At 40.3% G+C, this 13,365-nt stretch overlaps 1 long non-coding RNA gene across 3 annotated transcripts in view; it reads right to left on the reverse strand.

The window, feature by feature from the left end:
* LOC124045900 overlaps nucleotides 1-7,114 on the reverse strand; it is a 28,331-nt gene extending 21,217 nt beyond the window's left edge. For all 3 annotated transcript variants that reach the window (XR_006840921.1, XR_006840922.1, XR_006840920.1), the window contains exons 1-4: nucleotides 6,351-7,114; nucleotides 6,155-6,216; nucleotides 4,428-4,461; nucleotides 754-867 (exon numbers count right to left, since the gene is read on the reverse strand). This is a non-coding gene — a long non-coding RNA (uncharacterized LOC124045900). The remainder of the gene's footprint in view (nucleotides 1-753; nucleotides 868-4,427; nucleotides 4,462-6,154; nucleotides 6,217-6,350) is intronic.
* Between the last annotated feature and the right edge of the window lie 6,251 nt (nucleotides 7,115-13,365).

Here is a 13,365-nt window from a genome sequence, read left to right on the forward strand (position 1 = left end):
AAATATCTGGAAAAAAAGACATCATGCTGCGATCCAAAGAAATTCAGGAACAGATGAGAAACAAAGTAATTGACATCTATCAGTCTGGAAAGGGTTACAAAGCCATTTCTAAAGCTTTGGGACTCCAGCGAACCACGGTGAGAGCCATTATCCACAAATGGAGAAAATTTGGAACATTGGTGAAACTTCCCAGAAGTGGCCGGCCTACCAAAATTACCCCAAGAGCGCAGCGACGACTCATCCAAGAGGTCACAAAATAACACACAACAACATCTAAAGAACTGCAGGCCTCACTTGCCTCAGTTAAGGTCAGTGTTCATAACTCAACCATAAGAAAGAGACTGGGCAAAAATGGCATCCATGGCAGAGTTCCAAGGCGAAAACCACTGCTGAAAATATAACGTAAAGGCTCGTCAAAAAGAACGTAAAGGCTCGTCTCACTTTTGGCAAAAAACATCTTGTCACGTCCTGACCATAGAGCCCTTATTGTCTATGGTGGAGTAGGTTAGGGCATGACTGGGGGTTTAGTCTAGTTTATTATTTCTATGTGGGGTTCTAGTTTTGTTTTTCTATGTTGGTGATTTTGTATGATTTCCAATTAGAGGCAGCTGGTAATCGTTGTCTCTAATTGGGGATCATATTTAAGTAGCATTTTTTCCACCTGTGTTTTGTGGGATATTGTTTGTGTAGTTGCATGTTAGCACTCCATTGTCGTCACATTTCCTTGATTCATTTGTTGTGTGGTTCACTTACTTTAAATAAAAAGATGTGGAATCCAGATCACGCTGCACGTTGGTCCGAGTATGCTTCCAATGATCGTAACACATCTTGATGATCCCCAAGACTTTTTGGAAAATATTCTGTGGACTGATGAGACAACAGTTTAACTTTTTGGAAGGTGTGCGTCCCGTTACAGCTGACGTAAAAGTAACAGCATTTCAGAAAAAGAACATCATACCAACAGTCAAATATGGTGGTGGTAGTATGATGGTCTGGGGCTGCTTCAGGACCTGGACAACATGCTGTGATTGATGGAACCATGAATTCTGATCTCTACCAAAAAATCCTGAAGGAGAATATCCGGCCATTAGTTTGTGACCTCAAGCTGAAGCGCACTTGGGTTCTGCAGCAGGACAATGATCCGAAACACAACAGCAAGTCCACCTCTGAATGGTTTAAACAAAATTAAGGTTTTGGAGTGGCCTAGTCAAAGTACGGACTTGAATCCAATTGAGATGCTGTGGCGTGACCTTAAAAAGGCGATTCATGCTCGAAAACCCTCCAATGTGGCTGAATTAAAATGATTCTGCAAAGAAGAGTGAGCCAAAATTCCTCCACAGCGATGTGAAAGACTCATTGCTAGTTATCACAACGGCTTGATTGCATTTGTTGCTGCTGAGGGTGGCACAAACCGTTATTAGGTTTAGGGGGCAATTACTTTTTCACATAGGGCCATGAAGGTTCGGATAGCTTTTTTCCCTTAATAAATGAAATCATCACTTAACTGCATTTTGTGTTTACTTGGGTTATCTTTGTGTAATGTTTAAATTTGTTTGATCTGAAACATTTAAGTGTGACAAATGTGCAAAAAAATAAGAAATCGGGAAGGAGGTAAATACTTTTTCACAGCACTTGTTCATAAATGATGGACAGCTGATTAGTTTCATTTTCAGACAGGACATTTGGACTTTTCAGTTCATTGATGATGAGCCTGTTGTTGATTTTGAGACATTATTTTGTGATATAAATAAAGTACAATAATAAACAGGGCTATGAATTCCTGCAAGTGATAGGGGAAAAGTGATATTCCTTCATCATGGTCTATGTTTAGGATACAGTCAGTACCCTTGTTGCATTTCCACTCTGTACCCAATGGCTTTAAACCCTACATGACATACCAGAGAGAAATCACATAGGAATAGAAAGCCATAGAACACAGGCATGGCCAAGTATCAGAGAAAACATCAAACTACTAAATAATCCCAATATGCTTATTTTGTTTATTAGCTTCCCAAATGATATGCAGCAATATGTTCAATGCCGTGTGGCACAATTATGATTTTGATATCACAAGCTAAAAAAGAGGAATAATCAGGGCAGGTTACAGGGAGGCAGTGCTCAGGATTTAAAACTCACATCTCCATGAATAATTAACCAAAGGAACTGAACTGGTAGTATTCAACTGGGGCCTCGGAGGAATTAAATGATAGTATCTTATTATGTTTTTCTTTTTTCAACTGATCCCTCAGTGAACAAATGAGAATTGTGTTTGACAGAGCTATCCCTATTCAATGCTTTAGTCTAAAATATCCTCCTATCTCAAACATTTAATTCCCAAGGGTAATTACAGACAATAATCTTTGATGAAAAAAACCACTGCTTTCAGTCAATGTCTGAAGGGAAAAGGTAGAACGTTAATCAAAAGGGGGTTTGTGGTTTAAAGGGAAGCAGTGAATACAAGAAGGTTTACGTAAACAGTCCTTTCTGTTCAGTGGCAGGCCTCTTCCTGACTTTTGGAACCACTGACAAAGGATTAGAAAATGACCTCAGCATTGATTCATTCATGACTGAGACACAGAGAACTAAGCAGATTTGGGCAATTAACTAAATCTTTGTGCAAACAGATAGAGGTCGTATTTGGGATTGGGAACAGGACGATAAGCTTTAGTTGCATGGACATAATTCTGCCCGTTTAAGTTACAGTGTCTTCAGAAAGTATTCACACCCCTTTGACTTTTTCCGCATTTTGTTGTTACAGCCTGACTTTAACATGGATTAAATTTAGATTTTGTGTCATTGGCCTGCACACAATATCCCATAATGTCAATGTGGAATTATGTTCTCAGACAATTTTACAAATTAATAAAAAATGAAAAGCTGAAATGTCCCGAGTCAACAAGTATTCAACCCCTTTGTTATGGCAAGCCTAAATAAATTCAGGAGTAAAAATTGACTTAAGTCAAATAACAAGTTGCATGGACTCCCTCTGTGTGCAATAATAGTGTTTAATATTATTTTTAATTACTACCTCATGTACTCCACACATACAATTATCTGTAAGGTCCCTCAGTCAAGCAGTGAATTTCAAACCCAGATGCAACCACAAAGACCAGGGGAGGTTTTCCAATGCCTCGCAATTAAGAACACCTATTGGTAGATGGGTAAATAAAGTAAAAAAGCAGACATCCAATATCCCTTTGAGTATGGTGGTTATTAAGAACTCTTTGTGTATAGACACACCCAGTCACTACAAAGATACAGGTGTCCTTCCTAACTCAGTTGCCGGAGAGGAAGGAAACTGCTCAGGGATTCACCATGAGGCCACTGGTGACTTTAAAACAGTTGCGGAGTAGGCTGTGATAGAAGAAAACTGAGGATGGATCAACAACATTGTAGTTACTCCACAAAACTAACCTAAATTAAGGAAGCTTGTACAGAATAAAAATATTCCAAAACATGCCTCCTGTTTACAATAAGACGCTATTTAATTTTTTTTAAAGTAAAGTCAAACTGCAAAAAATACAGCAAATAAATTATTAACTTTGTTCTGAATATAAAGCATTATGTTTGTGGCAAATCCAATACAACATATCACTGAGTACCACTCTTCATATTTTCAAGCATGGTGGTGGCTGCATCATGTTATGGGTATGCTTGTCATCAGCAAAGTCTAGGGAGATTTTGGGGATAAAAATAAACGGAATAGAGCTAATTCACCTTTCAGCAGGACAATAACCTAAAATACAAGACCAAATATACACAGGAGTTGCTTACCAAGATGACATTGAATGTTCCAGTGTCACCTACTTAGATGGCAAGAATTGGAAATGGCTGTTTAGCAATGATCGACAACCAACTTGACAGAGCTTGAAGAATTTAACAAAGAATGTGCAAATATTGTACACTCTGGGTGTGCAAAGCTCTTTGATACTTACCCAGAAAGACTCACAGCTATAATCACTGCCAGAGGTGATTTTAGTTTGTATTGACTTAGGGGGTTGAATACTTATATAATCAAGATATATTACGATTTGTTCATATTTGTTTTGCAAATGTTATATTTTGTCTTCCACTTTGACATTACAGAGTATTTTGTGTATATTATTGATAAAAAAATACAATTAAATCCTTTTTAATCCCACCTTAAAACAAAATGTGCACTGTATGTAAGGCACTGTATGCTATTTTCTGAGACTCTTGGCCTTGTTCAATCAAAGATGGTAGCCTAACTGGGTCTTCCAGGATAGGTCCAATACAGCAATATCCCCACTCAGTGAGAAAATATTTGCACACAAAATTATTTTAAAAACTATGCAATCGAAAGGATTTTGCTTCATTTACAAACCAATTCCCTATACCGCATACCCAAAATACATAGAAATAAACATCTGAACACATTATTTAACAAAGGGGCCAACTATACTTACCATTAGTGCGATGTCTTCTGTGCAGCTCTTCTGGCTGAAACGCATACAAAATCACTGTTAACTCTCCCCTTCTCCCCATGTTTCTATTGGTCTGTACCAGTCAGAAACTTCCCATGTACACTTTTTTGGGGGTTAATCAAGCTGGCCATCTCTGCTGAGGGAAAAGTACAAAACATAAAAATCCTGGAGATCTAGTCTAGCTCAGAGAAGAAAATGGGCAACTGAGGAGGACAGAGGCAGTATTTGTTGACATTGTATCGAGTGGCATTTGAGGCACAGGGGGGCCAGGTATTTGTCAGTCAGTGTTCAGGGTTTCTGGTGCTTGCTGTGTCTCCAACTCAAACAACAAAAGACCCATTGAGGCAAACAGTTTTTTTTCTTCTTCTCTGAACTCAAAGCTTCCTGTAGGGCTGTGACTGTCCACTGCAGAGCAGGGCTTATGTGTTAGCCAGTCTCAAGTTATTCAGACAAAACACAAAAAGGGTATGACGTTTATAGACTGCCAAGCAGTTTTGTTCTTTGACCATATGGGGGGTGTATATGGCTGTATTATAGTTGCAAAACAGTCGGGCCATCTTAAGACAGGAAGTGTACAGAGTACAGGCCAATATGCAACAGAGCTAAGGCTACAGTACATTCAGAGCTTTCCTTGTCATATGTTCCTGGATTTAATTATTTAGATATGAAGACCCTACAGTACCTAACATTCTATAATAATGTTCTTCTGGCCAGGTAACTTACCATCTTGCCTGCCATTGTCTCACTGTCCCACCATCTCATTATTATTCTGTTCTAATAGTCTCCCTGCCAGCCTGGTTGAACATTTCATTTGGCCCGCAGACATTAGATGGCTATTATTGGCGAGAATATTCCCTGCTCACTTTATTGGAAATCAGTGAGCTCTCACAACCCTAACGCCTGCTTTCCCCAGACACCCAATTCAAACCCTGAGTTGACAGGCCCCTCTGGCCCCCTCCGTCCTCCAGATCCCTTAACTCCAGGGAGCCTACTGATGCATGTCTTGGCATAAATTAGCAAGGCCTCTGCTCTGTTTTGCTGTGTGTGTCAGACACTGGCCAGAAGATAAGGTGAATCTCAGGAAGGAGGATTAGCACTAATCCCAAACATCCTACAACGTTTAATCTCTACTGGGAGCCAATTGGAGTAATTGTCACACTGTCTCACACACCAGATGTGCATGTCTGTGTGTTTGTAATCACATACCAGGTGTGTATCTGTCTATAGAGTAATGGACTAAACAACATAGAACATAGAAAAAGAGACATCTAAGTGCAGAGGTTCTGGGTTGCATTTAATGGGGCCCTTCACTATTTCAATGCAGGATAAGATACAATCCACCATTTGCAGTTGTGTTTTAAACTCTGTGATTTAAACCGAAACCATCTCACAGAGGTTTTTACTTGTTTCCCCCATTACACAGGAATAAAGCACAGCACCCAAATGTCCAGCCAGTCACATAACAACCCACTATTCATTCAATACACATGCACCTACTACTGTCAGCCTACACAGTCACTATCACAGGCAAACAGTGCATTCTGTAAGCAGCAGAACAACTGTAAGATCCTCTTGTTTGAAACTGCATTTAATTCAGAAAACAATTACCAATGAATGTAGAATTAGTTTATACGTACAGTTAAAATACCAAATTAATGGCATAGCCCATAGTTTACAGATTTATTCTTTGTAATAAATCTCTCACTTACCTCCATTTCCTCCTCCTCTGGCTGTGTCCACCTAGAGCGAGAATGGCATCCCTTCACTGACACTGTATAGAGAGACAATGGGTAATGGGGGGAGGAGTTCATGTGTGAGCTGGAGGAGAAAGTGGTAGAGGGAGTAAAGCAGAATGAAAACGGAAAGAGAGAGAGCTTTGCAGGATCAATTGCAGCAAATACTTACAAATTCATAAATCTGACAAAACGCTGCTGGAGTGGCAATTTTAGAAATCCCAGTTGCGGTGTCGGAGAATAATCAAGCAAAATTCGCTCTTCTCATGGGGATATGAAAGGGGGAAAATACAAGGAGACTGGGAGAGAGAAAGGGTCCTGGCTTTAAACAAATCCCCTTCTTAAGGGGGGTTCTTTTGAATGAGAGTTCTTAAGATTCCGAGTTGGCAGTGTGCCCATGTGTGTTGGATGGTGAGGATAAAAGAGAGGGTTGTAGGGGGGCATCTATTGTGTGAGTCCACTTCCTTTCAACCCTGGAACTCCAGTTGATCTTTGCAGGTGGCGGATGGCTGCTGAATCTTCCCAAAGATTCATTGTTTATCAACCTCTGGGTTGGAAGTTTTTTTTTTGGTACATTTGGTTTCATCTGTTACATTGTAACTGCCGACATTGACATGAACTTTGATATCTTCTCCCAGCACAGAAAAGTAGTGGATTGACATGGAAGAAAAGGGCAGGCAAATGGAACATGTCTGAGAGAAGCAGTGGGACTCAAATCGATGGTATCCTCATTGCTCAGAGAGCTTTTTCACCATTCTTTGTTCAGGCCGTCTTTCTTCCTTCTTTGTCCTCTTTAAGAGTCCTCATCACTGGCAGAGGGAGAATGCCGCGTGCGGTGCAGGGATGAAGACAGCAGGCGCTGTGCCCCGCTCTTAGCCACATTCTCTCTCTACCTCACCTTTCTCCTCCTCCTTCCACCCGCTTCCCCTGTTAACACATTCCCCTCCGCTTTTAAAAAACTGGGCGAAGAGGGCAGTAATGAATCTGTTTCCCCTCGCTCTGCATCCCCACTCTACTCCCTGTCTGCCTGCATCCCCACTCTACTCCCTGTCTGCCTGGGGGGTAGAAAATGAGCTACTCTATAAGTAAGAACAAGAGGAGAGAAATAAAGTGGAAGAAACCAGAGGGAGAATAAAAATTGAATTGTTAAAGATTTAATGAGTGAAAAGGTTTAGGACATGATGTCATGACAACTTGTTCCCCGCTGTAGATATTCTGATGAGAAAAAAATAAGTAAAATAGAGTAGGTTGGAGAATGGTTAGAGGGCAGTAATGAATCTGTTTCCCCTCGCTCTGCATCCCCACTCTACTCCCTGTCTGCCTGCATCCCCACTCTACTCCCTGTCTGCCTGCATCCCCACTCTACTCCCTGTCTGCCTGCATCCCCACTCTACTCCCTGTCTGCCTGCATCCTGCACAGCTTGTACTGCATCAGTGCTTCTAGAAAAGCCCGCACTCAGTATCCCCGCCGCCACCCCCCCGGCCCCCACTCTACACTCTCTCTCTCTTCTCACATTCCCTCAAATAGATGCACAGGCTCAGTTCATTACTGCTCACCAGGTCTCCCTGAGACGCGCTTCACTGCTCTACTCACTATGGCTGAGTGCAGGGGAGGAGAGGGAAGGGTGGAGGTAGAGAGGGAAAGAAATGTTGTAATAGAGGAGAATAAATCACAATATACTTATCTCTGTCCAGATGTCTGTAAAAAACACTTCCTAGACTGTAGTGTGTGATGCCTCATCTGGTGGTTTGTTTTTCTGTTGTGTGACCACATATACAGTTTCCAGGTAAACAACAATGCTAGTTTTATCCTAATCAGCACCACCCCTATTATCTCTGTGTCTGGCAAATGCAGCCAGCTAATGGAGTTTTCTGCTGTTTGGATTGAATCTCCACTGCTACTGCACATTACAGATGTATATGTTCATGCATGGACATTGTTAAAACGCTTAGGCCTTTTGTGCATGATATGCATAAATACTTGACACATCAATCTAGTCTAGTGTTACATCCATTTAGGGACATCTCCCCTTCCACATAAACTAATCCTCTGTTATGTGTCACCCTTACTTTTTTCTCTTCCACCATTTTGTTTTATCAGTGTAAGGAGGAGAGCTTTAGATTTTGTAGCCCTTTCAAAATGGAATCCCACGAAAACTAGAGTTCACTAGGTATGAACTCTTAAAAGATACCGGGAAAAATACCTTTGACATAAGTGCGCTTTGTCAAGAACAATTGTAATATTATGGCTTTTCAAAAACATTAACAAACAGTATGTCTTAAAGAGGATCTTGATATGATGATGCAGTGAGCTCCAAAAGTTTTGGGACAGTGACACATTTTTTTTGGGGGGGCTTTGTACTCCAGCACTTTGGATTTGAAATGACACAATGACTATGAGGTTAATGTGCAGACTGTCATCTTTAATTTGAGGGTATTTACATCCATGTCGGGTTAACCTTTTAGAAATTACAGCACTTTTTGTAAATAGTCCCCCCATTGTAGGGGACCAAAAGTATTGGGACAAAGGTACTTATGCATTTTAAAGTAGTCAAAAGTGTAGTATTTGGTCCCATAGTCCTAGCATGCAATGATTACATTAAGCTTGTGACTTTTGCTGTTTGTTTTGATTACGTTTCAGATTATTTTGTGCCCAATAGAAATTAATGTTAAATCATGTTTTTTGTCATTTTGGAGTCACTTTTATTGTAAATAAGAATAATATATTTCTAAACACTTCTACATTAATGCGGATGCTACCATGATTACCGATTAGTCCTGAATGAATCGCGATGAATGATGAGTGAAAAAGTTACAGATGCACAAATATCATACTCCCCCAAAAATGCTAACCTCCCCAGTTATTGAAATGATGAGGTTAGCATGTCTTGGGGGTATGATATTTGTGCGTCTGTAACATTCTCACTCATCATTAAATATAATTATTCAGGAGATGGGAGGGAGAGGAGGCCTGAGACACTTATCTGTAGTTTATGCCATCTACAGTAACTTTGACGTTGATGTGGCCAGCATACCAAATGTCCGAAGGCTTCAAGGAGGGGGTTGTATGCCAATGCGACAGACCGAGACAAAAGAGAGGTTGACGGGGAGAAAATAAATTAGAGGTTGACTCATGGGCATTAATCCTGAGAGAAAATGAAAAACTGTCTGCCAGTACAGTTTTTCATTTAATCTGATCAATAATGTATGGATCAAGATACGTGACAGAGACTTTGTCTGCTATTTAGAGTGTAAAGGTGTTAATCAGTGAAACGTTCAGTATTAGAGACATCTGATTTGCAATCAGCATATTTTCTTTTAGCGAAATCTATTTACAGAAAATCTACTATGTCTAAATGAATCGTGCTGTGTCATAAATATTATTTCATTTCTACATTCGGTCACCAATTGAATTCAGAATGGCCCGTCTTGATGTTGAGGGAACACCACGTGTGTGTACCATCAAGTTTTGAAAGTCATTAATCTCTACCCCACAACTCTACTATAATCAGAGCTTTAGTGGACAAGTGGCACTTTGTTAGACCTGCTGTTTTGATGATGTAGTGGATGGTAACTCTGGGATATAATAAATACAAATATTTACACTTAAAATGATACTTCAGGATTTTGGCAATGATGCCCTTTATTCCCCGGAGTCCGATTAACCTGTAAATTGAATTTTATGTCTCTGCGTGCAGTTTGAAGGAGGTAGCTAACTAGCGTTATGACTGGAAGTCTATGGTAACTGCTAGCATGCTACTAGATACCATAGACTTCTAGTAATTGCGCCAATGCTAGATAGCATTGGTTTGTGAAACTACCTCTAACTTCCTTCATACTGGATGCAGAGACATAAAAAGGGTATCCATTCATTTGTATGTCACAGGGAAGTAGAGACAAATCCCGAGGTTTCCCTTTAATTAAAAAATATACACTTTTCTTAACAATAGAGTATGTAAAGTATAAAGTATGTAGCAAAAATGGTCAAATCAAATGTATTGGTCACATATTTAGCAGATGTTATTGCGGGTGTAGCAAAATGTGTGTGTTTATAGCTCCAACAGTGCAGTAATATCTAACAATTCACAACAATACACACATCTAAAAGTAAAACAATGGAATTAAGAAATATATAAATATTATATTGAGCAATGTCAAAGTGGCCATGACTAAATACAGTAGAATAGAATACAGTATAACATATAAGATTAGTAAAGCAGTATGTAAACATTATTTAAACATTATTAAAGTGACTCGTGTTCCATTATTAAAATGTATTGTAATGAAAATATAATGAAGTTCTAATTACATCCCTCAATTAATGTTAATAAATTTCCCTTGGTGATCAATAAAGGGTTCTATCTATCATTTGCATTACCAGATTGATCATGAGCAGTCGAATGGGCTGGAAGCGCACAGTGAGAGGGATGGACACCAGACATCCTGCAGTGATGGCTGCCACCGAGATACTAAATGAAATCTAATGTTATTGATCACATACACATGTTTAGCAGATGTTATTGCAGGTGTAGCGAAATACTTGTACTAGCCAGGTATCCCGCGGTCTTATTTGGTAGAGACATGGGGGACCGGAGACACTGCATATGTGTACACAAAGCCTGCATATGCACCCTGGGAATAGAACGTGGAAGTCCACAGATTAATCCATTGCTTTATACATACACTAATATGGACCAGGCTGCATAGTTTTAACAGAACAAGGCAATCGGTCATGAACAGGACCATTCAGTGTGTTCCTAAAGTGGTGCATGATCTCTATCACATTCTCTGTCATGTTCCCAATCCTGCAGCCTGTCCTGGACAGGGAGGGATCCACAATCAGAGGGCTCACCAGCGCCCCAAACACAATGAAGAAGTGTAGGGCCTGCAAAAACAAGAAATTGTGATGTACGGGAAAAAAATGTACTCAAAATACTCAACTGAACTGGGCATAGTTACTTCTCTCACCTGGCGAAAGACAGCCGAGTCCGTCTGATAGATGGCGACAACCTGGATATTGCCATTGGTGTCAATGATGCACATGGCCAGACCGGACACAGCCATGGCAACATCCAACAACAGCATATTATGGCAGAAGGGGGATGATGGCAAATATTACAGAGATAAGTAGCAAGGACAAAAACAGGGCAGCTAGAGTACTGAACAAACAACCTTTGTTGCGAGGGGGGGCGCTATTATCTTACTAGAGATAACATACACACATACTATAGGTTTGAATGGATCAAACATTGAACACGATGTTAGCCAACACTATGATTGAATTGTGCAAAGTATGCTGACTAGGGCCTCAATATGAATACAATAGGCTACAGAGGTAATTCCCAAATATTCTGATGCACTCCCTGAGCTTCAATCTCAAATAACAGCCATATTTTTTGTGAGAATTTTTTGAGAGAATTCAACTAGCACAGTTGTGCCCAAGTCCTTGTCAAGATGACTACTGTGTGAGCAGAAATAGGCTCTTCTTGTATAATCTAAGATGTATTCACCGGGCTGGATCTCCATAAAATGCTTCACACAGGGATCAGAGGACTGTTTCAATAGTCACTCACGTTTTCTTGAAGACCCGTCCGATAGAGCTGCCGATGAGCAGGCAGAACTGCTGGGAGAAGAACACCAAGGCGATCTGACTCAGTGTAGACTGTGTTTGACATTGCATGTACAATATGGTGGGTCCCAGGAAGGCTATACAGAGTCCAAAACTGAAGTCCACACTCCAGTATGTACAGGTGTGGTGTAAGTTCCTTTTTAAAAAGTATTTGAATCCGCTCCATTAAAAACATGATAGTTTTTGTATTTGTATGTATTTTGGATCCCCAATAGGTGCTGCCAGGCATCAGGCAACTGTTCCTGGGGTCCAGCAAAATTATTACAATACATTCACAACATATTTCACAACACAGTAAGTGTTTGCCCTCAGGCCCCTACTCCACTACCACATATCTACAACACAAAATCCATGTGTACGTCTATGTATGTATGCATGTGTCTGTGCCTATGTTTGTGTTGCTTCACAGTCCCCGCTGGTCCATAAGGTCTATTTTTATCTGTTTTTTAAATCAAATGTTATTGCTTGCATCAGTTACTTGATGTGGAATAGATTTCCATGTAGTCATGGCTCTTTGTAGTATTGTGTGCCTCCCATAGTCTGTTCTGGACTTGGGGGCTGTGAAGAGACCCCTGGTGGCATGTCTTGTGGGGTATGCATGGGTGTCCGAGCTGTCCGAACAGTGTGTGAAAACCTTGTGAAGACTTACAGAAAACCTTTGACCTCTGTCATTGCAAATAAAGGGTATATAACAAAGTACTGAGAAACTTTTGTTGTTGACCAAATACTTATTTTCCACCATAATTTGCAAATAAATGGATATTTTTTCTCTCATTTTGTCTGTCATAGTTGAAGTGTACCTATGATGCAAATTACAGGCCTCTCTCATATTTTTTATTGGTGGCTGACTAAATACTTTTTTGCCCCACTGTATCTCCCTCACTAGCTCTAAGCACCAGCTGTCAGAGCGGTTTACAGATTACTGCACCTGTACATAGCCCATCTATAATTTAGCCCAAACAACTACCCCTTCCCCTACTGTATTTATTTATTTATTATTTATATTTCTACTTTGCACATTCTTCCACTGCAAGTCTACCATTCCAGTGTTTTACTTGCTATATTGTATTTACTTCGCCACCATGGCCTTTTTTTGCCTTTACCTCCCTTACATCATTTGCTCACATTGTATATAGCCTTATTTTTCTACTGTATGTTTGTTTTACTCCATGTGTAACTCTGTGTTGTTGTATGTGTCAAACTGCTTTGCTTTATCTTGGCCAAGTCGCAATTGTAAATGAGAACTTGTTCTCAACTTGCCTACCTGTGACTTCCGGCGCCGACAGAGATGGCCGCCTCGCTTCACGTTCCTAGGAAACTATGCAGTTTTTTGTTTTTTTTACGTGTTTTTCTTACATTAGTACCCCAGGTCATCTTAGGTTTCATTACATACAGTCGAGAAGAACTACTGAATATAAGATCAGCGTCAACTCACCATCAGTACGACCAAGAATATGTTTTCCGCGACGCGGATCCTGTGTTCTGCCTTACAAACAGGCCAACGGAATTGATTCCATGCAGCGACCCCCCCAAAAAAACGACTTCGTAAAAGAGGGAA

The sequence above is a fragment of the Oncorhynchus gorbuscha genome, linkage group LG10 (assembly GCF_021184085.1).
Source record: "Oncorhynchus gorbuscha isolate QuinsamMale2020 ecotype Even-year linkage group LG10, OgorEven_v1.0, whole genome shotgun sequence".
NCBI lineage: Eukaryota > Metazoa > Chordata > Actinopteri > Salmoniformes > Salmonidae > Oncorhynchus > Oncorhynchus gorbuscha.